Source organism: Eurosta solidaginis, chromosome 3, assembly GCF_040869045.1.
Source record: "Eurosta solidaginis isolate ZX-2024a chromosome 3, ASM4086904v1, whole genome shotgun sequence".
Lineage (NCBI taxonomy): Eukaryota > Metazoa > Arthropoda > Insecta > Diptera > Tephritidae > Eurosta > Eurosta solidaginis.
The window spans coordinates 157994617-158019054 of NC_090321.1; the positions used below are offsets into that span (position 1 = coordinate 157994617).

Here is a 24438-nt window from a genome sequence, read left to right on the forward strand (position 1 = left end):
TTTAATGATGAGCTATACGCAGACATCAACATAGTCCATCTAATTAAAACGCAGCGGCTGCGCTGCGAATGAAAGATGATGATCCGGTCAAGAAAGTGTTTCTACCGGAACCCGCCTATGGAAGCAGAGGTAGAGGGCGGCCCCCACTCCGTTGGAAGTACCAGGTGGAAAACGATTTAAACTCCCTTGGTGTGACCAATTGGCGCCGGTTGGCGGAGCGAAGGAGCGAAGGAGCGACTGCGCGCCTTGTTGGACGCCCATAACCGTTTAGACGGTTAAGCGCCAATTAAGTAAGTAAGTAAGATGTTGGCATATCTAATTTTTTTTAATAACTTTCATATTCATAAAGGTATTAACTAAAAATTTTACATACTCCTTCCCCTGACCACGAGTGAGTCATTAAATTTTGAAATTTAATGCATGGGTTTTTTACATTAGCATTAAAATGCTTATTCTTTGAAAAATGTATGTATTTTTCCCAGCTCGGATATTTATATTTCACTACCCGTAAACAAAAATGTATGAGTGTGAATAAATATCTGTATGATTGTAGGCATATTGGGCCGTATGCACTATCTAAAGTAGGTAAGTTAATATTTGATAGTAAAAAATTAAAAATTATATTGAAATTTCAAGTAAAACGTAATCAAATATGTGCCCAAATGGATTAAAACTTCATACTTAAGTAAAATCAGAGATTTTTAAAGAGTAAAGATGTTGCAGGCGCGAAAAATAGTGTGAAGCAACCTTCACAAAACAGGTCACATTCACCACTCACCACAGCAGAATGTGTTAAACTACCACTGTCTATATTTGTTATTTAACAATTATTTGTATACTTATTATTCAGCTAATCTGTTCAGAATTTTAATTTTTACTCTCTAAAACTTCAATCAGTATATTTTATGTGCTTAAATTATGTTAAAACTTGTGTTAAAGTTTGTGATGTGGTGGAAGTGACCTACTAGAATTTTGTGAAGCTCCGCTGCTTTCCACAGAAGTTCGCGCCTGCAACATCTTTATTCTTCAAAAATCTTTTGTAATATGTGCACCAATTTCAGAGCTTCATCACTTACTCTATTCTAGTTTTCTTTTCGGTATTTAAAAAAATTTCGTGAATTGTACCACGTAATCAGTTTTAAAAACCATTTCGAAAACATTTGAAAATTTTAAAACTTTTCGAAAATCTTTAAGAAAGTTTTATTTTAACTTTTAGAAAACCTTTTGCGTATGCATGGAAACCAATTTCAAAAAAGCCTTTGAAAATAAATATTTAAAAATTCGATAGTTAAAAAACCTTCATCATAATTTCAAAACTTGTATTTAGAATTTTTCGGAAACCGTTTGAGTATCTATGTATGTAAACCAAATTCGAAACAGATTTTGAAAATATTTGAAAATTCCTGGTTTTGAAAATCTTCTTGCAAGGAAATTAATAAAATCTTATTTTTAATTTCATTTATTTGTTGAAAGTCCAAATATTTATTATTATTGGTTATGTATATTTTGTTTACAAACTTTTGTTTGTTGTTGGTGAAATAATTTTTGTACGAAACATTTTGGTTTTGATGGTTAGTTTGGTAAGATCGCTGGTAAATATGCAAAAAAAAAAAAATTAATAGATAAGAAACTTTTAGGTGGGCGATTTGAAATTTCAAAGCTCCAGTCAGGGCCGGCTCAAGAGAATTTGGGGCCTTAGGCGAGTTATTATTTGCGGCCCCTTTCTCCCGTATTTATAGAAAGAAATTGGAGATCAGAAATATGAAATTCAAACTTAGTGTAAAACAAAAAAATATTTCTTTTGCATATTAAATATATATATTTTTTTCAACAAAAGAACGAAAATAGAACACACAAAAGTATTTTTAATTATCTTAGAGTTTACTAAAACTCCATTTTCCGCGCCTTCAACTCAGAGAAAGTTGATATAATTTTACTTAAATCTAATTTTTGCGCAATTTCCTGCTCAATTGATAGCAGCGCTAAACCTACAAGCCTTTCTTGATTCATGGCCGAATGCAAGTACGTTTTTTTTAAATGAAACTAAATATAGGGCCCCTATAAAATTTCTTTTTTTTTTTTTTTGCAAAAAGGATTTTTAGTACAAAAGTGTTTATCGAATTTGGTGCCCCCTAGAACTTGGTGCCCTAGGCGGTCGCGTATATGGTAGAGCCGGCCCTGGCTCCAGTTAATGTTGACCACAGTTTAACCTTGCCACTTTGTTCGATAACAACAAATTTTGCTGCTCATCTCAGCTTAAGCGGCCGAAGTGGCAGCGTTAAACACTTGTCAACTTTGAATGGGCATTGAAAAACCGAAGGTAAATGTAAGAGAATAAGTTTTATTCAAAGGCATCATTCTCTATTGCGAACCAAATTTTGGACGAACGATTCGTCTCTTGACGATTTAGTCTAGAAATCGTATTCTCTATCATTTCGGCCCTTAAGTTTCTAACGTTATGTCAGGGGGGAAAGGCGAAGAATCAGTTAAGTTTTTCAAAGTTTATTAATTTTTTTGCTATATTTCAAAACTCTGGAAACACATTTCCATTTAAAGAAATAAAAAAATGACTTCGAAAAATACTGTAATGATTTTGGGGGATTCCTGATAATAGCCGTGTTCTTTTACACGTATATACGTCTACGTTTGCGCGCAAAAAAACGCTTATCCTCACTTCGATTATGCTTATGAGACCCATCTAGCGGCAACTAGCTACAAAACATTCCTACAAGACGGTGGTAACTACCCTACAAGAAACGCTGATAGTTTTACTAATACACTCACACTTGTAATTGACAATGCTGATCCTGCGATGACGTAAACATTGATACTTAAAGCTGGAGACATTGGTGCTTTATCGGTAACCGTATCGGTAACCTTATAACAGCTGATTCGACCAATCTTATGAGAATCAATGCAATCGATTATTGGTGCTGCTAAAGTCGTAACCGTATCGTAGCCAACCAATTGGGTTTTGGTTTACCATCGTAACGATAAACAGCTGATTACGTTAGGGATACGGATACAGCGATACGACATACGGCACCAATGACTCCGGCTTAAATTCATGTAAGTTCCTTTGATCGCTCACGCATGTCCGCATGTTCCCAACAACAGCCTATAATCATGAAAAAGGACTCAAACTGGGAAAGCTTCGGACACCTGGTACAGTACAAAAGAACATACAGCAGATACCATTATGCATGTGAGACAGATACATAATTCTCAACGGAATTTTATGTATGCGAGAACAGTTTATCCGATTTAATCATGTTGTCACTACTGACTGTCATATGACAATCAAATGATTATCACGGTTGTTTTGTTATTTTTTAAATTCCGCCATTTTCAACCGACGAAAACCATATAAAAAATAAGTTTAAAAAATGAAAAAGAGAGCATTTCAAAGCTCCATGCTAAAAACAAAAAAAATCGAAAATAATATTAGAAAATACCAAAAGCTGTCGGAATGTATGGGGCTCACTCAAACAATTGATACGCGAAAAATAATAGTGGTTAGTGGTGATTCATTTTTAAATGTGTTTCCGCTTGAGGAAAGCGCTATTCTCTTGTTTTGTTATTTTCTGATTTTAAATTGAACATTCTGAAGTCGAATTCTTATAAAACTATTTATTTTAAACAAATAAGAAACGCGTATGCCTTTATCACGTACAAAATTAAAAACGTAATGAAATAAAGTAAATAAAAAGCAAAAAGCATTGTTTCATTTTTGGCGGAATATAACAATTGTCATTTATGATAGTATAACAGTCAAACCTGATATCTACAGTAAACTATCATTTATGGCACTTTTTGATAGTTAGAGTGTCAGCACTGATCGAGGAAAAGCAATGAGAGTGAGCAGTACGGCTATATACTTAATCAGTAGGCGATGTTGGTGTATAAGAAGGAGACAAAAACTCACACGTACACAGTTGTTTACATCACATTTGCGCAAGTCCCCTTAAGTTTGTAATAGAAAGTTTGTATGAGGCGCTGATCGTTAGGTTGACATTGCTGACAATCAGATGATAGTCAGTATTCTTGTAGGGTAGTTCACCCACACATTCAAAGCTTTTTTCGCCCTCCACTAACCATCGACGTTTCTGCTGTCATCGAAATGACAGCGTCATCTTAATACGACAATTTATTAATTATTCCGGGAAACATTTTAAAACGATGAAAAATTATAATTGTGGTAATTAAACTAAAAAAGTGCTTGTGCTACGGGCTTTTATGTGTGACGTGTGTTAGCTGTTTAGGCATTTCTAAATTAACTCGGCGCATTAACTAGAGGCAGCCAAGTCCTCTTGCCACCAATTGGAATTGGAAGATTCGATTTCCAAAACCAAAAAAGGTTACGTTTTCAAGACAGTGCACAACCTAAACAAAGGTGGTATCAAAAGACGCGTGTCGAGATCCCATTTTAGAATCTGAAAGTTGTATAGAATCCACGGGATGGCCTAGAAGGTTTCAGGTGGTCATACTAAATCGCTCCCGGGGAGTGTCCTTATCGCTACAACCAAAGCAACATTATTTACTCTCTGCTTTTCATTCATACGTATGTGTATTTTTAAATAATAAAAAAATTTTATATTATTCTAATATATATCATCTTTGCCGGGGTGCGATTCAGCTCAGGATATGCCAAAACAACAAGAAAGCTACAATTAAATGCAGATTCACGTGTCATTTGCCAAGGATTTACCGGTAAACAAGGTACTTTCCACAACCAACATGCTTTGGAATACGGTACAAAATTGGTTGGATGTATTTTCCCAAAAAAGGGTGGAACTACGCATCTTGGTTTGCCAGTATTTGCTTCGGTAATTTATATTGATTTGTATTGATTAAAAATTGCAATAGTAGATAATGTAATGTGAATTAAAATTGAATAGGTAGCCGAAGCAAAAAATGCAACTGATCCGCATGCAACTGTTGTTTATGTGCCGCCACCGGGAGCTGCTTCTGCTATCATAGCAGTATTACAAGCACGACATTTCTTTGATTGGTTGCATAATCGAAATTGTGCCCTAACATGATATGGTTCGCGTTAAGCACGCTATGTTAAAGCAAAATAAATCTCGTCTAGTCAGACCCGATTGTCCAGGATCATCGCACCAGCAAGGGTAAGAAAATTGCCTACCATATTAAATATATAAACAACATGTATGCATTTGTTAGTGATAATAGCCGTGTTTTTTAACACGCGCGTATACGTTTCGTTTGCGCGTGTTAAAAAACGCCTATCTTCGCTTAGATAATGCTTAGGAGACCCATCTAGCGGCTGTGGTTAAACAACTAGCTACAGCAACAGGGTGTACCGAAAAGTGGAGACGCAACGCTCTGATGGCCATAGGGTATAACATATAGCTGAATCAGTTGCGATGAATTGTGGACACACATAGAATACATAGAATTAGTGTAGAGGGTGAAACAGAGACACATATTTCAGTTACATCTGAGTATAATGCGTATTGAAATTTAGTAGGACAAAATTTATGCGCAGCAATTTCAGAGGTGTATTTATAGTTTGTCGACTAACAGTCAATATAAAGTTTAAGCGTAAACGGATATACGCGTGTTAAAAAACACGGCTAATGTGTCATGCTTTTGTTGATAATCAACTGAAGAAGGCAAATACCAAAGAGTTCGAAGTTCATGAAAATACCAATTGATTTCTTTAAATAGCGTTTGGAGAACAGAACCCATATGTATGTATGCATACAACTGCATAGAAAGGGAGGGATTAATTAATTATGATCAGTAGATTTATAGGATTTTTATTATTTTCCCTGCGTCGCCGTTGCCATTACATTGCGTTAAGAGAGGACATCAACACCTTACCCACAACCAGTTAAAATTTTAGTAAAGCGTAAGAACTAAATATTAGCCGTGTTTTTTAACACGCGTATATCCGTTTACGCTTAAACTTTTTATGGACTGCTAAGCGACAAACTTTAAAAATACCTCTGAAATTGCTGCGCATAAATTTTGTCCTACTAAATTTCAATACGTATTATACTCAGGTGTAAATGAAATATGTGTCTTTGTTTCACCCTCTACACTAATTCTATGTATTCTATGTATGTCCACAATTCATCGCAACTGATTCAGCTATATGTTATACCCTATGGCCATCTCCGATTTTCGGTACACCCTGTTGCTGTAGCTAGTTGTTTAACCACAGCCGCTAGATGGGTCTCCTATCCATTATCTAAGCGAGGATAGGCGTCTTTTTACACACGCAAACGAAACGTATACGCGTGTAAAAAAACACGGCTATAGTTCATTATTTTTTGTAACAAATATTTTAAAATCATGGTTTTTCCAAGGAAATCTAAAGTGAAACGTGCTAGGCATGACCAATTGGAGCGATATGTCTCATTTTATGCTGCTAACCCCGAAATGGGAATAGGAAAAAATAATCCGCGGCATTTTTTCGGGGTCATCTCGGCATGGCTTTGGAGACTCCTTCGGGGTCATTTGTGGGTCATTCCTGGATGGTTTTGGGGACTCCATCGGGTCTTCCCGGGGTCATTTGGGGGATATGGGATATTCTGGGATGGTTTTGGGGACTCCCTCGGTATAATTTGGGGGACATTCTGGGATGGTTTTGGGGACTCCATCGGGTCCTCCCGGGGTCATTTGGGGGACATTCTGGGATGGTTTTGGTGACTCCTTCTGGGTTATTTGGGGGTGATTCTGAGATGGTTTTGGGGACTCCATCGGGTCCTCCCGCGGTAATTTTGGGGACATTCTGGGATGGTTTTGGGGACTCCCTCGGGGTCATTTGTGGGACATTCTGGGATAGTTTTGGGGACTCCATCGGGTCCTCCCGCGGTAATTTTGGGGACATTCTGGGATGGTTTTGGGGATTCCTTCGGGTCATCCCGGCGTCATTTAGTGGGCGTTCCCGGATGTTTTTGGGGACTCCCTCGGGGTCATTTGGGGAACATTCCGGGACGGTTTTTGGGGACTCCCTCGGGGTCATTTGGGGTACATTCTGCGATAGTTTTGGGGGCTCTCTCGGGGCCATTTGGCTTAATTCCGGGCTCTCTTTGGGGACTCTCTCGGGGTCATTTGAGGGACATTCCGGAATGATTTTGGGGACTCCCTCGGGGTCATTTGCGGGACATTCCGGGACGGTTTTGGGGACTCCCTCGGAGTCACTTGGGGGACTTTCTGGGATGGTTTTGGGAACACTCTCGGGGCCATTTGGGATAATTCTCGGCTCTCTTTGGGGACTCTCTCGGGGTCATTTAAGGGACATTCCGGAATGGTTTTGGGGACTCCCTCGGTGTCATTTTGGGGGTCATTGGGGGATGATTGGGATAACCACTATATGACGGCTGGACAACCCGATGGAGTCCCCAAAACCATCCCGGAGTGTCCCCCAAATTACCCCGAGGGAGTCCCCAAAACCATCCCGGAATATCCCCAAATTAGCCCGATGGAGTCCCCAAAACCATTCCGGAATGTCCCTTAAATGACCCCGAGAGAGTCCCCAAAGGGAATGGTTTTGGGGACTCCCTCGGTGTCATTTTGGGGGTCATTGGGGGATGTTTGGGATAACCACTATATGACGGCTGGACAACCCGATGGAGTCCCCAAAACCATCCCGGAATGTCCCCCAAATGACCCCGAAAGAGTCCCAAAAAAGATCCCAGAACGTCCCCTAAATGACCCCGGGAGGACCCCGAGGGAGTCTCAAACACCATCCCGAAATTACCCCCAAAAACCCCAGAAGAATCTTCCCACAATAATAGGAAAAGTAATAAATGTTCTTCCATTTTTTCTCACAGTAACAAAATTCTAATTTAAATTTATCCGTATAAATTAAATTATCAAGAGCGTTTGAGTTATTGACAATTTTTCAGCGTTTTATTTTTTACATAGAATAGCAATTCCTTGATAAATTGTCAAACTTGACAAATAAGCAAGATGGTGAATTTGTCAAGTGCACATAATAGGGCTGTTATTTTCTTAAATGATGCATCTCGACCACGTATTCTGCATCCATCGGTACCTGTTGCGTGGTTAGCTGCAGCCTAAAAAAGTAGGTACAGTACGAAGACAAAAGTTTATAAAATAATACGTAGGGCTGCAATCGTTGAATGTAAATAAAAGTTGTGATATATTTGTTGTTATGACGTAGAATAGAAAATTAGTAAAGTTTTGGACAATGGGCGTGGCACAGCCCACTTTTGAAAAAAGGTAATTTGAAAGTTTTGCAAGCCGTAATTTGGCAGTCGTTGAAGATATCATGATGAAATTTGGCAGGAACGTTGCTCCTATCACTATATGTATGCTTAATAAAAATTAGCAAATCGGAGAACGACAACGCTCACTTTTAAAAAAAAATTTTTTTAAAGTCAAATTTTAACAAAAAATTTAATATCTTTACAGTATATAAGTAAATTATGTCAACATTCAACTCCAGTAATTATGTGGTGCAACAAAATACAAAAATAAAAGAAAAATTCAAAATGGGCGTGGCTCCGCACTTTTTCATTTAATTTGAAAAAAGGAAGGAAACATTGTAATTCGATTGGTTTATTGACGCAAAATATAACTTTAGAAAAAACTTTGTAAAATGGGTGTGACACCTCCCATATTAAGTAGAATAAAATGAAAAAGTTCTGCAGGGCGAAATCAAAAGCCCTTGGAATCTGGACAGGAATACTGTTCGTGGTATTACATATATAAATAAATTAGCGGTATCCAACAGATAATGTTCTGGTCACCCCGGTCCACATTTTGGTCGATATCTCGAAAACGCCTTCACATATAAAACTAAGGGTCACTCAATTTTAAAACCCTCATTAATACCTTTAATTTATACCCACAAGCACATTCTAGTTTCACCCCTGGTCCACCTTTATGGCGATATCTCGAAAAGGCGTCCACCTATAGAACTAAGGCGCACTCCCATTTAAAATACTCATTAATACCTTTCGTTTGATACCCATATCGTACAAACACATTCTAGAGTCACCCCTGTAAAACATTCCAGGGTTACCCTAGGTTCATTTTCCTACATGATGATTTTCCCTTATTTCGTCTCCAAAGGTCTCAGCTGAGTATGTAATGTTCGGTTACACCCGAACTTAGCCATCCTTACTTGTTTTTGTTTGATTTAATTAAATTTTAAATCATTGATGGTGGTTCCTTTCAAGTTTCATGTGTATTGTGCGAAAGATTGAAGCCCACCGTGAACCAGCTGATTGGAACTTATCAGTGCGGCTTCAGACCTGGTAAATCTACCATCGACCAGATTTTCACAATGCGCCAAATCTTGGAAAAAACCCGTGAAAAGAGAATCGACACACATCACCTCTTCGTCGACTTTAAAGCCGCCTTCGACAGCATGAAAAGGAGCTGCCTATATGCCGAATTTGGTTTCCCCGCAAAAATTATATGGCTGTGCAAAATGACGTTAAGCAACACTCATCAGCTCAGTGAGAATTGGGAAGGACCTCTCCGAGCCGTTCGAAACTAAACGAGGTTTCAGACAGGGTTTGGGAACCAGCATCAACACTAGCAACAACATCAGCACTGAAATCCAGCGAAGAATCAATCTTGCCAATAAATGCTACTTTGGACTAGGTAGGCAATTGAAAAGTAAAGTCCTCTCGGCGAACGAAAATCATACTCTACAAGTTACTTATCGTACCCGTCCTGTTATATGGGGCGGAAGCGTGCACCATGACAACAGCAGATGAAGCGGCTTTGGGAGTGTTCGAGAGAAAAGTTCTTCGAAAGATTTATGGACCTCTACTCGTTGGCGATGACGAGTACCAAAGAAGATTTAATGATGAGCTATACGCAGACATCAACATAGTCCATCTAATTAAAACGCAGCGGCTGCGCTGCGAATGAAAGATGATGATCCGGTCAAGAAAGTGTTTCTACCGGAACCCGCCTATGGAAGCAGAGGTAGAGGGCGGCCCCCACTCCGTTGGAAGTACCAGGTGGAAAACGATTTAAACTCCCTTGGTGTGACCAATTGGCGCCGGTTGGTGGAGCGAAGGAGCGACTGCGCGCCTTGTTGGACGCCCATAACCGTTTAGACGGTTAAGCGCCAATTAAGTAAGTAAGTAAGATGTTGGCATATCTAATTTTTTTTAATAACTTTCATATTCATAAAGGTATTAACTAAAAATTTTACATACTCCTTCCCCTGACCACGAGTGAGTCATTAAATTTTGAAATTTAATGCATGGGTTTTTTACATTAGCATTAAAATGCTTATTCTTTGAAAAATGTATGTATTTTTCCCAGCTCGGATATTTATATTTCACTACCCGTAAACAAAAATGTATGAGTGTGAATAAATATCTGTATGATTGTAGGCATATTGGGCCGTATGCACTATCTAAAGTAGGTAAGTTAATATTTGATAGTAAAAAATTAAAAATTATATTGAAATTTCAAGTAAAACGTAATCAAATATGTGCCCAAATGGAATAAAACTTCATACTTAAGTAAAATCAGAGATTTTTAAAGAGTAAAGATGTTGCAGGCGCGAAAAATAGTGTGAAGCAACCTTCACAAAACAGGTCACATTCACCACTCACCACAGCAGAATGTGTTAAACTACCACTGTCTATATTTGTTATTTAACAATTATTTGTATACTTATTATTCAGCTAATCTGTTCAGAATTTTAATTTTTACTCTCTAAAACTCCAATCAGTATATTTTATGTGCTTAAATTATGTTAAAACTTGTGTTAAAGTTTGTGATGTGGTGGAAGTGACCTACTAGAATTTTGTGAAGCTCCGCTGCTTTCCACAGAAGTTCGCGCCTGCAACATCTTTATTCTTCAAAAATCTTTTGTAATATGTGCACCAATTTCAGAGCTTCATCACTTACTCTATTCTAGTTTTCTTTTCGGTATTTAAAAAAATTTCGTGAATTGTACCACGTAATCAGTTTTAAAAACCATTTCGAAAACATTTGAAAATTTTAAAACCTTTCGAAAATCTTTAAGAAAGTTTTATTTTAACTTTTAGAAAACCTTTTGCGTATGCATGGAAACCAATTTCAAAAAAGCCTTTGAAAATAAATATTTAAAAATTCGATAGTTAAAAAACCTTCATCATAATTTCAAAACTTGTATTTAGAATTTTTCGGAAACCGTTTGAGTATCTATGTATGTAAACCAAATTCGAAACAGATTTTGAAAATATTTGAAAATTCCTGGTTTTGAAAATCTTCTTGCAAGGAAATTAATAAAATCTTATTTTTAATTTCATTTATTTGTTGAAAGTCCAAATATTTATTATTATTGGTTATGTATATTTTGTTTACAAACTTTTGTTTGTTGTTGGTGAAATAATTTTTGTACGAAACATTTTGGTTTTGATGGTTAGTTTGGTAAGATCGCTGGTAAATATGCAAAAAAAAAAAATTAATAGATAAGAAACTTTTAGGTGGGCGATTTGAAATTTCAAAGCTCCAGTCAGGGCCGGCTCAAGAGAATTTGGGGCCTTAGGCGAGTTATTATTTGCGGCCCCTTTCTCCCGTATTTATAGAAAGAAATTGGAGATCAGAAATATGAAATTCAAACTTAGTGTAAAACAAAAAAATATTTCTTTTGCATATTAAATATATATATTTTTTTCAACAAAAGAACGAAAATAGAACACACAAAAGTATTTTTAATTATCTTAGAGTTTACTAAAACTCCATTTTCCGCGCCTTCAACTCAGAGAAAGTTGATATAATTTTACTTAAATCTAATTTTTGCGCAATTTCCTGCTCAATTGATAGCAGCGCTAAACCTACAAGCCTTTCTTGATTCATGGCCGAATGCAAGTACGTTTTTTTTAAATGAAACTAAATATAGGGCCCCTATAAAATTTCTTTTTTTTTTTTTTGCAAAAAGGATTTTTAGTACAAAAGTGTTTATCGAATTTGGTGCCCCCTAGAACTTGGTGCCCTAGGCGGTCGCGTATATGGTAGAGCCGGCCCTGGCTCCAGTTAATGTTGACCACAGTTTAACCTTGCCACTTTGTTCGATAACAACAAATTTTGCTGCTCATCTCAGCTTAAGCGGCCGAAGTGGCAGCGTTAAACACTTGTCAACTTTGAATGGGCATTGAAAAACCGAAGCTAAATGTAAGAGAATAAGTTTTATTCAAAGGCATCATTCTCTATTGCGAACCAAATTTTGGACGAACGATTCGTCTCTTGACGATTTAGTCTAGAAATCGTATTCTCTATCATTTCGGCCCTTAAGTTTCTAACGTTATGTCAGGGGGGAAAGGCGAAGAATCAGTTAAGTTTTTCAAAGTTTATTAATTTTTTTGCTATATTTCAAAACTCTGGAAACACATTTCCATTTAAAGAAATAAAAAAATGACTTCGAAAAATACTGTAATGATTTTGGGGGATTCCTGATAATAGCCGTGTTCTTTTACACGTATATACGTCTACGTTTGCGCGCAAAAAAACGCTTATCCTCACTTCGATTATGCTTATGAGACCCATCTAGCGGCAACTAGCTACAAAACATTCCTACAAGACGGTGGTAACTACCCTACAAGAAACGCTGATAGTTTTACTAATACACTCACACTTGTAATTGACAATGCTGATCCTGCGATGACGTAAACATTGATACTTAAAGCTGGAGACATTGGTGCTTTATCGGTAACCGTATCGGTAACCTTATAACAGCTGATTCGACCAATCTTATGAGAATCAATGCAATCGATTATTGGTGCTGCTAAAGTCGTAACCGTATCGTAGCCAACCAATTGGGTTTTGGTTTACCATCGTAACGATAAACAGCTGATTACGTTAGGGATACGGATACAGCGATACGACATACGGCACCAATGACTCCGGCTTAAATTCATGTATGTTCCTTTGATCGCTCACGCATGTCCGCATGTTCCCAACAACAGCCTATAATCATGAAAAAGGACTCAAACTGGGAAAGCTTCGGACACCTGGTACAGTACAAAAGAACATACAGCAGATACCATTATGCATGTGAGACAGATACATAATTCTCAACGGAATTTTATGTATGCGAGAACAGTTTATCCGATTTAATCATGTTGTCACTACTGACTGTCATATGACAATCAAATGATTATCACGGTTGTTTTGTTATTTTTTAAATTCCGCCATTTTCAACCGACGAAAACCATATAAAAAATAAGTTTAAAAAATGAAAAAGAGAGCATTTCAAAGCTCCATGCTAAAAGAAAAAAAAATCGAAAATAATATTAGAAAATACCAAAAGCTGTCGGAATGTATGGGGCTCACTCAAACAATTGATACGCGAAAAATAATAGTGGTTAGTGGTGATTCATTTTTAAATGTGTTTCCGCTTGAGGAAAGCGCTATTCTCTTGTTTTGTTATTTTCTGATTTTAAATTGAACATTCTGAAGTCGAATTCTTATAAAACTATTTATTTTAAACAAATAAGAAACGCGTATGCCTTTATCACGTACAAAATTAAAAACGTAATGAAATAAAGTAAATAAAAAGCAAAAAGCATTGTTTCATTTTTGGCGGAATATAACAATTGTCATTTATGATAGTATAACAGTCAAACCTGATATCTACAGTAAACTATCATTTATGGCACTTTTTGATAGTTAGAGTGTCAGCACTGATCGAGGAAAAGCAATGAGAGTGAGCAGTACGGCTATATACTTAATCAGTAGGCGATGTTGGTGTATAAGAAGGAGACAAAAACTCACACGTACACAGTTGTTTACATCACATTTGCGCAAGTCCCCTTAAGTTTGTAATAGAAAGTTTGTATGAGGCGCTGATCGTTAGGTTGACATTGCTGACAATCAGATGATAGTCAGTATTCTTGTAGGGTAGTTCACCCACACATTCAAAGCTTTTTTCGCCCTCCACTAACCATCGACGTTTCTGCTGTCATCGAAATGACAGCGTCATCTTAATACGACAATTTATTAATTATTCCGGGAAACATTTTAAAACGATGAAAAATTATAATTGTGGTAATTAAACTAAAAAAGTGCTTGTGCTACGGGCTTTTATGTGTGACGTGTGTTAGCTGTTTAGGCATTTCTAAATTAACTTGGCGCATTAACTAGAGGCAGCCAAGTCCTCTTGCCACCAATTGGAATTGGAAGATTCGATTTCCAAAACCAAAAAAGGTTACGTTTTCAAGACAGTGCACAACCTAAACAAAGGTGGTATCAAAAGACGCGTGTCGAGATCCCATTTTAGAATCTGAAAGTTGTATAGAATCCACGGGATGGCCTAGAAGGTTTCAGGTGGTCATACTAAATCGCTCCCGGGGAGTGTCCTTATCGCTACAACCAAAGCAACATTATTTACTCTCTGCTTTTCATTCATACGTATGTGTATTTTTAAATAATAAAAAAATTTTATATTATTCTAATATATATCATCTTTGCCGGGGTGCGATTCAGCTCAGGATATGCCAAAACAACAAGAAAGCTACAATTAAATGCAGATTCACGTGTCATTTGCCAAGGATTTACCGGTAAACAAGGTACTTTCCACAACCAACATGCTTTGGAATACGGTACAAAATTGGTTGGATGTATTTTCCCAAAAAAGGGTGGAACTACGCATCTTGGTTTGCCAGTATTTGCTTCGGTAATTTATATTGATTTGTATTGATTAAAAATTGCAATAGTAGATAATGTAATGTGAATTAAAATTGAATAGGTAGCCGAAGCAAAAAATGCAACTGATCCGCATGCAACTGTTGTTTATGTGCCGCCACCGGGAGCTGCTTCTGCTATCATAGCAGTATTACAAGCACGACATTTCTTTGATTGGTTGCATAATCGAAATTGTGCCCCAACATGATATGGTTCGCGTTAAGCACGCTATGTTAAAGCAAAATAAATCTCGTCTAGTCAGACCCGATTGTCCAGGATCATCGCACCAGCAAGGGTAAGAAAATTGCCTACCATATTAAATATATAAACAACATGTATGCATTTGTTAGTGATAATGTGTCATGCTTTTGTTGATAATCAACTGAAGAAGGCAAATACCAAAGAGTTCGAAGTTCATGAAAATACCAATTGATTTCTTTAAATAGCGTTTGGAGAACAGAACCCATATGTATGTATGCATACAACTGCATAGAAAGGGAGGGATTAATTAATTATGATCAGTAGATTTATAGGATTTTTATTATTTTCCCTGCGTCGCCGTTGCCATTACATTGCGTTAAGAGAGGACATCAACACCTTACCCACAACCAGTTAAAATTTTAGTAAATTTTGCTCTTTTCATTACTGATTCAAAACGTGGGAAGTTATATATGTAGCATTCCATGGAGAATGGTAAATTTTAGCAAACTTTCGCATTGCGGTCATTATTAATATTCAATCCCTAGAAGGTTCAATGTAGTCATATCAATAGGTCCGGAGATGGTCGGGTTAGTACCTCAATGGTGCTTGTTACCGGAACATAGATAGATAATTTATTGAGGATTGCACAGTGACTTGTACATCTCCTTCACAGCACCTCATCGTAGCCGACTTCTTTGATGAACCCTAGCAGAGTTCTTGGCTTGAGGGATTAAATGTGGGAATGCACTGGCCATGGTGAGCCCATAAACTTAGCCCTACGTTTTGAGATTGCTTCGTATTCTTGGAGGATATCGTCCGCCGTCTGCTGATCGATCACAAAATCGGCATGTGTTATTCGATAGTATGCCCACTTTCTGCATACGGCTGCTCAGTCTATAATGCCCTGTAAGAAAGCTCTTGAGATTCTTCGGTTATCTTTCGATAGGTCTATTATTGCCCTGTAGCGACTTGTGCTATAACTTCCTAACATTAACTTAGATTGTCTCAAACCTGGCGTATTGCTCCAGTGTTCTTCTCTCCCCCCCCCCCCCCCCCCCCCCCCCCCCCCCCCTTCTCCTAATAAATGCCCCTGTGAGCCAACTGACAGGAACGGCTCGGGCTCGATGGGTCATGCAGTTCCTGTCTCTCTTTCCGGGTTGTCCGCCTGCTCTTGTTGTAGGTGTGCTTCGCCCCATCCAATAGGAGCGACAGATCACAAATTGTCTTCAATGTCCTCTAACGGGAGTCCAAGGAAACAGAAAGTTTCAACAGGGGTGGACCATAATGAGAGGAGTGTTAGAGGCGTTGATTCCACAATACAGCTTAAGAGATAGTTGGTGTCATGTGGGGACACATTATAAGCAGGACATATGTTTTGTATGTCGGGGTTGATTCTGGATAGGTAAAAGAGTTTAACCTGTTACAGTATCCTGATCGAAGTTGGGCTAGAGTGACTCCCGTTTCCTTAGGGAGAGTGCGTTCCTACTCTGCTAGTTTTTTTCTTTGAGTACAGGATTCACCGGGCAATTCCTGGCATAGAGGTCCGACGCCTGTTTGTGGAGTTCACTCAGGACCTGCTTATGTTTTTCAGCTTCATACGGCTGTGTTCTCAGGTGCGGTATTTTCTCATAATGTAATGAGGGCGTGAACAACAAGAAGCCACAAAAGATTTGTAAAAGTTACGAGGACGTCGGGTTTTGGGATCAAGCCCAGAGCAACCTCTCCGATGCCACCATCCCTTGCACATGACACACTGACAATGGTATGACCGTCCTAAAAAGATTCTTTTCCGGCAAACGCAGCAAAACCATTTCTCATGACCGGGGTCAGGAGGACACGGATTGGGTTCGATACCTTCCCGGAGGAGGAGAGTATGGCGCGGACCCGCTGCATGGATCTGCTGGGAATATGATAATTTGTGGGAGGGACGCAACAAACTAAACACTAGAGTCCGCCTGGTCATTACCCTGTACTCCCCTGTGACCTGGGACCCAGTGCAACAGTACTACGTTGTGCACCCAAGGACCAGTGCTGACTTTATTTCGAACGCCACAATTGCCTTTAGTGGGGCCTGACTGTCTGACTGAGTATGGCAATTGTTTCATTGGAGTATCAGCGCTGAAGGTTCAGCTTAGCGCACCAACATATGGGGAATACTTCCGCTTGAAAGCTGCTCGTATGTGCTTTTAGAGGTATTGATATTTTGGCTCTGGGTCCGGAGACTCTGGCTTCAATCACCTCTGGCGTTTTCGAACCAGGGCCGTAGAGAGAAAATCCGGGCCCGGGACTAAAAAAATTTACTGGCCCGCTATAAAAAATCCACTAATACACTTGATTAACGTGAATTAATGACGTTTCATTCATAAATCATTATTGATGGATTACATCAAAAAAAATTTTTGCCACATCAACTAAATGATTTTTGGCTAAGAGCTGACAATAAAATTAACACAGAATATTTACTATTTGTTTTATTTTATTGTAACGTAGAAATAAAATTCTCTTTTAACAGCCACATATTATTTCAAATAATCTTTTGTAGTTATTTGGTAACATTTTCTTACATTTCTGATAAATTTAATGATGATTATAAATTTTAATTATTCAATATAGAATGTTCGGATATCAAAGAGCTTTACTTGCTTTTTTCGCTGCAAAATTTTTTATAATAATATCAAAATTTAACTGTCTTGCCAAAACGGATGCAACACAAAGCGTGGCAAGTCCTCAAACTATCTCTTTAGATGAACACGATCTATGAAAGTCTTTCATTCTTGAAAGGACGCTGAAGGAACGTTCTTGAGGTAAATATGTACAACTTTCACTAACCCGCATATAATTTTCAATTTACTTGGAATGGAATTCTTACCACAAAAACTGCTCAATCAATAAAATGTAGCAGAACAATACTATTTCACCTAGGAGACAGTTTAGGAGAGGCCTTAAAAGTGTTGCGTCGTAGGGCAAGGCAAACACAATGTCGTTTATTGTTTGGGAAACAACGGGCTTACCAGAAAAAATATGGTTTTGGTCGCTATATACATATGTATTTCAATTGGTTTACAAACACTTTTCGTGATAGATTTTTGTTTCCAGTAGAGCTTAAAGAATTTTTTTCAACGGCACTTGTGACTCTAAGAAATTTTAAGGGGCTTGCCACTGCTGGAGCCATTACGATGGCCGGCGAGTTAAATAAATTGAAAACCAGTTTGTTTTATATTAAGTGTACTTACCACAAATTTATTTATGTAAATATGTTCAGTAGACTGGGTCGATTTATTAACCTATATATATCGCGCCATCGATTTGTCGATAGGATTTGGGCTTAGGAAAAAAAGTTCCACTACGCATACCCAAAAAAATAATTTTTGAGCCTGAATATTGTAATGTAATTCTATTTTGATTTAATTTTAATTTTATTTAGTTCAATTTTAATGATATTTAGTTAAATATTACTTCCATTTTTACCTATTTTCCTTATTTCCCTAGTTAGAAAATTTTCCTTTCCTATGTTTTATTTTTTTTCTCTTATAATAAATTTGAAAATTCTTCCCATTACGTATTCCAATTCTTTTTTGGTTTTAATCTATTCTTATCTCTACAGGGTGAACGTTTTCGTGAAATCCGGGCATGCAAGTATGGGTGCTTCAGTGAGTTTCCGTTTGATGATGTCGAAGGCTTCTTGCTGCTCGGTTCCCCATCTCCAATGCTTGCCTTTCTTTAACAGGGCGGTGAGCGGCTGGCTTATAGTGGCGAAATCGGGCACGAAACGGCGGTACCACGAGGCTATTCCTAGATATTGGCGTACTTTCGCGCTGGTCGGTGGCTTCAGTTCCTGAATAGCGGCAACCTTTTCTGGGTCCGTGTGGATCCCTTTATCGCTGACCACGTGGCCCAGGTACTTGAGTTCTTTCCTAAAGAAATCACACTTCTCTGGATTGATCCTGAGGTTGGCGCGCTGTAGTCGTAACATCACCTCTCTTAAATTTCGGATGTGTTCCTCTAAAGTTGTGCCTATGACGATAATATCATCCATGTACGCAAAAGCATGGGGCTCCATTTCTGGCCCAATGACCTGGTCGAGCGCCCTCTGGAACGTTGCGGGTGCCGAGTGCAAACCAAAGGGCATGACACGCCACTGGAACAGGCCGCGTCCGGGTACCGTGAAAGCCGTGTAGGGGCGACTGTTTGATTCCAGCGGTATTTGCCAGTAGCCGTTCTTCAGGTCGAGGCTACTTATATATTTCGCTTGTCGTAGTTTGTCCAAGATGTGCTGTATCCTTGGCAGCGGGTATACGTCGGGAACTGACTTGGCATTGAGCTGCCGGTAGTCCACGCAAAGCCTCCACTTACCGTTCTTTTTCTTAGCTAACACGATCGGGGCGCTATGTGGGCTGCAGGATGGCTCGATGCATCCCTTCGCGAGGAGCTCGTCTATCTCGTTGTTAATTATGCTCTGCATCGCTGGATTGCGCGGGAAATACCGTTGCTTGATGGGACGGTCGTCAGTCAGGATGATCTTGTGTTCGGCTAACGTCGTCACTCCGCTCATGGCCTCGAACTTTTTGAGTTCTACTGCCAGAAATTCTCGTATGCGATCCGCCTCGCCTTCTATACCACTATGTTCATTGCTGGGTGTGTCGCCGTTAATTCCGTTCCTGACGTCGTACTTGCCGTTCCTCGCACTCGGTGGTGTTATACTCTGAATGGTCTCCGCCGTGGCTCCAGGGGGCGGTGTGTGCTGAGCAAGGGGTCTGGTTAGCACGAGGTGTCCTCCTCCACATGATATGGCGGCTCCTAGGCTCCCCAACGTATCTAGGCCAAGTATAATGTCGTCGATTGCCCCGGGCATCACATGTAGGACTGTGTGCAATGACGAATCTCCGAGGCGTACCTCTGTCCTTACGGCATCGAAAATCGTAGTGTTGACTCCGTTGGCCATTGTTATTTCGATGGCCACTCTTACCCTCTCTCCGCTTCCAGAACTCACCACGTGATTCGCGAGGGTGGCTGAAACGAAGCTCCTTGAGGCCCCTGTATCGATAACTGTCTCCGACGATACTGCTCCAATCTGAGCTGGGGCATATAGGCGACCGTGTTCCTGGTACATGACTACCGCTGATTCGGCGCTGGGTTCAGTGGGCTCACCGCGCCTTGTCCTTGGTGAAGCCCTCCGTCGTTTCCCTGACGTCGACGGCAGCATTCAATCGTGCGTATATCGTTTCGACCGCACTCCCAACAAAAAATTTTCCGTGGGTTACGGCATCTCCTTGCATAGTGTCCTTCTTGGCCACACCTTCTACATACCCTGCTCGGATCGAAAACCCGAGTTTCTGGTGGTGAGTGGCGCTGTACCCTCGGTGGCTGCTGGTGGGATGATCGTTCCGACTGCGGTGATGAAGCTGTAGTTTTGTCACCAATGACGTGTCTCGCTATTTCGCGACGTGATCCATCTGATGTCCGTCGGTAACCTTCGTGGATACCTTCATATTCCTCGGCGAGAAAGATGAGTTCTCCTAGGGTGTTGAAATCTCTTCGGCGAATGTAGAGTAAATAATCGGGGTGGCTATTGCGGAAAATTCTTTCCAGGCGTTGCTCGTTGCTGTATCCGGCGTGTCTCATCAAGCTTTGTATCCCTAGGACATAATCTTTATATCTTTCGCGGGCGTGCTGCCTTCGTTGCCGTATTTCGTCCTCGAGACGCTCGAAGTACCTGGCTGGTAGAAAGAAGCTTAAAAAGTCGCGCTTGAAGGTCGTTCAGTGCTCCAGTGAACGTTGTTATTGCGGTACCATTGAAGAGCGGTGCCACCTAGCAATTCGGGCATCGTTTTTGGGAGCAAGTCTACGTTTAGCGTATAGACATCGGCTAGTTATTCCAGCCGTTCGACGAAAGCTAGAGGGTCCCGTCCACCTTCAGATTTCACTGACCACTTTCTTACCTGGTCGATGATGGGTGCGAATATAGCGGTCGGTGCCTGAGATGCACCGTTGGGTGGTACCGCTACTCCGGATGATACGCACTGTTGTGGGGGTACTGTTTTCCTGGGAGGGAACGCAAACTGGTTGTGCTCAGCTGGTCTATCGGCGATATTCATGGCTCCGCCTCCGTTCGGCGGGATCGGTGTCTTAGACTCATTTTCCTCACTCGTGTTTGCTGTATTCTCCTTCCTATACGCGGCTTCTAAGGATAACAATTTTGTGTGTATTTCCGAGTCAACATTTGCTTTTGAAGCCATGGCTGCTATGCGCTTTCTGATTTCTCGGGTGGTGCCTGTCTGCTCAATGCCCAGCTCCTGTGTAATAGATATCAGCTGCTCCTTTGAAATATTGTCTAGCCACGTGGTGTCAATCTGGTCGGCCATTTTTCTGTTAGGTTTCTAGTCAGGAATGTTCCTTCTGACGTTGTACGATTTGCAGGGTCCCTACTCGGGCGTCAATTGTAACGAAGCTTTTCCTTGCCCCGGTGCTTCTTCAGTAACTGCTGGGGTATACTCGCCGTGTCCAAGGTTCGTTTACAATGAATTTGTATTTCGGGGCGCCTTGCAAATCGTTTTCATATAAATTCACTTTATTGGTAAATTCCCTAAACTATAATATAAAATGTATAAAATGTGTATCTATAATTCACTTAATTTCATTGCTTGCTTTATTATTCGTGATGGGCTAGCGGTCCCTCGTGTCCCGTTAGGAACGTTCTGTTAGTGCGCCGTACTGGTCGCCGTCTAGGTATGTGTCTCGGTGACGCCTTGCGCCAGCGTGTTCCTATTATGGTTAATGGCAGTGCTAAGCCTGCTGCGGCCAACGTCGCGTAGTTCTGCTGCTGCCAACGTCGTGCGTATTCGTGGCTCTGCCAGCGTCGTATTTATGGGTGGCTCTGCTGCCAACGTCGTGTGTATGCGTGACTCTGCTGTGGCCAACGTCGTATATTTGCGTAGCTCTGCTGCGGCCAACGTCGTATGTAAGCGTGACTCTGCTGTGGCCAACGTCGTATATTTGCGTAACTCTGCTGACGTCGTGTGTATGCGTGACTCTGCCGCCGAGGCTTATGGCGATGGCGCGCGGGCTCGTGACGTCGTGGGCCTTCGCTTAGCGGGGATCGAGCGTAGTTTAAGGCGTTGTAGAGCGGTCAAAACCAGCTTACCCACAATCCTCAACCCACGGTTCTCTCCTATGACGGGAACTGTCTTGCGATGGTCAAAACCGATACGCCTTTCAGATGCCCTTCAATAGCTGCTCAGGTGACAGTCGCAACTTTGCGCCCCGTTAGGTGAGATCCGTTAGCCTCGGTACAGTCACGTTGTGGCGTTTCACCTCGACTCACTCCTACTGCGGTTGCCGACGTACTTCTGCCGCGGATGACGTTTGGCTGAGCGCGGGATCACGATGCTGTGGAGGGCGTTTGCTTGCGAGGGAGCAAGCGTGATCTAAAGCGTTGTAGAGCGGTCAAAACCTGCTTACCCACAATCTTCAGTCCACGACTTTCTCCTATGAAACGCACTGGCTTGCAATGGTCAAAACCGATATGCCTTCCAGAGCGCTCCAATAGTAGCTCCGGTCGCAACCAGAACCGCGTGCCGACTGACTCCTGTCTTCTCGTGTTGCCCCTTTTATAGCCAATGCTCTTGATGTTGCTAGCATAGTTCGTTGCGTTGCCATGGGTACGGTGTTGCGGCAACTTGTTGCGATAGTGATGTTTCTGACACTTGTTTGTGTCCCGTGTTGTGTTGGCAATGTTGCTAATCGTGTTTTTATGATGTTTCAGAGACTTGTTTGTGTCTCGTGTTGTCTGTAGTACTGCTCCTGTGTTATGGGGCGGTGGTTTTGTGTGGGCCAAATTAATGGATTATATTTGGTCCTCACAGTATTTGTACGGAGCCTCTCTGACAGCGCGCCGCTCCGAGAGTAGAAATGGTCTTACCGCGGTAAGGGGCTCAGCCGCGGCGGACGACACTTTTCCCCCTTTCAATAAGTTGACCCTAAGCTGGTCTCGTCTAGCAAGGGGTCGTACGAACAAGATGAATAAAAAAAACAAATTAAAAAAGAAACTTCGTCCTCCTCCACAGGGAGAAGGACAACACCAAAGGTATCCATACGCCCTAGTGAACTAGGGAGGGCTACCAATGCTACAGGGAATATAGCGACTTGGTGGCGGTCGGCACTGTATGGCGGTGAAGGGAGTTGCGCTGGCAACGGCGAACCCTGACGCGCCTGCTGTTGCCGGACACCGACCAAGCGCCGGAACGGCAACCATTTTTCCCACGGCTGTGGCAGGGGCCTCTGGACCTGGCCACTACGAGCCAAGGGAAAACAGGGCCGCAACAGCTACTTCAACCGGGGGAGGGACTGCGGTGGAAACGACGGGTCGGTTCCCCATGGACGACAAGAGGGCAACTTCAGTCAATACGGTTTTAGGTGATCTGACGGGGGCAAGCACCAGTATGGCGGCGAAGGTAGTTGCGCTGGCAACGACGAACACTGACGCGCCTGCTGATTCTGGGCGCCCGTCTGACGCCGGTACGGCGACGGTTCTCCCTACGGCTGTGACAGGGGTCTCACGATCTGGTCACACTGAGCCAAAGGAGAAAGGAGCATAAAGAAGACATCATCCGAGGGTACGACCGCTAGGGAAACTACGGGTCGGACCCCTTATCAAGAAGAGTCCCACAAGGGATCGTTCCACAGGAATAAGAGAAGGGCTGCAAAAGTCCTGTCAAGGTATGAGGGCGTTCCGCTGGAAATGCTGTCAAAGAACGCCAGGAATTCGGTGGAAAGGGCGCGAGATCTACTGCCGAATTTTCGGGGTTCTCTGCCAACAAATTTAGAAAGCGCAACCCCATACAAGTGTGAAAAGTCCGACGAGGATATTAAACCACCGCCGAAAAGGCACCAGAATCAACCCGCGGTAGCCAAACCCTTAAAGGAATCCTGGACCTAAGGAATGACCGTGGTGCAATCCCTAACGACCAGTGGCCGTACGTCCGGAATGAAATCGGTAACGCCGTTCTCGACGTGCTAATGGAGTCTCCGGGTAGTCCGCCGCGAGGTTCTGATGCAGGATGATACCAGGGCCAAATCAAGGTACTCGCTTGCGAGGACGCAAGGTCTGTTGCGCTGTACAAGGCAGTAGCCGCAAAGCTGGACAAGTCTATCCCGGGCGATTATTGAGATCGTCGACTGGAAGGACATTCCGGCTCGGCCAAGGGCCAGGGAATGGGTTCCAGCAGAACCTGAGAGAATTCTCAGGATGCTGCAACTGATGAACCCGGCTCTCCCAACGCAGGACTGGAGTATCATCAAAGTCCACAATGCTGTAGGACCTAGGAGAAGGGTCGTGTTAGCCCAGAATAAGGAAGCTCTCGAGCCCCTTAGACAGAGCAAAGGAAGAGTGTTTTACGGTCTCGGCGAGGTCGTAATTCACGTATACCGTGGGGACGCACAGCGCGCATCCCTTTCGAGTGCCTCTTTGGACACGGATCTTGAGGCACCCGAAGTGGAAGCGGAAATCTCCGACGTCGAAAGCCTGGTTTCCACCACGTCAAATTGCGCAGGGGCTCTGGGCAATTTGTAGATGGACGATGTTCTGCTGGATAGCGGCGGAGAGGA

General features: G+C 41.4%; 1 protein-coding gene across 6 annotated transcripts in view; it reads left to right on the forward strand.

The window, feature by feature from the left end:
- The first annotated feature begins 4291 nt into the window (after positions 1 to 4291).
- LOC137244464 (zinc finger protein hangover-like) overlaps positions 4292 to 24438 on the forward strand; it is a 242577-nt gene continuing 222430 nt past the window's right edge. For 2 of the 6 annotated variants that reach the window (XM_067773465.1, XM_067773472.1), the window contains exons 1-5: positions 4292 to 4561; positions 4637 to 4826; positions 4899 to 5129; positions 14437 to 14626; positions 14699 to 14929. The gene's annotated coding sequence lies outside the window, so the exon portion shown is untranslated. Of the gene's footprint in view, positions 4562 to 4636; positions 4827 to 4898; positions 5130 to 9979; positions 10097 to 13934; positions 14362 to 14436; positions 14627 to 14698; positions 14930 to 24438 lie in introns of those variants that run through there. The other 4 variants (XM_067773469.1, XM_067773466.1, XM_067773470.1 and 1 more) reach the window with 4 other exon arrangements.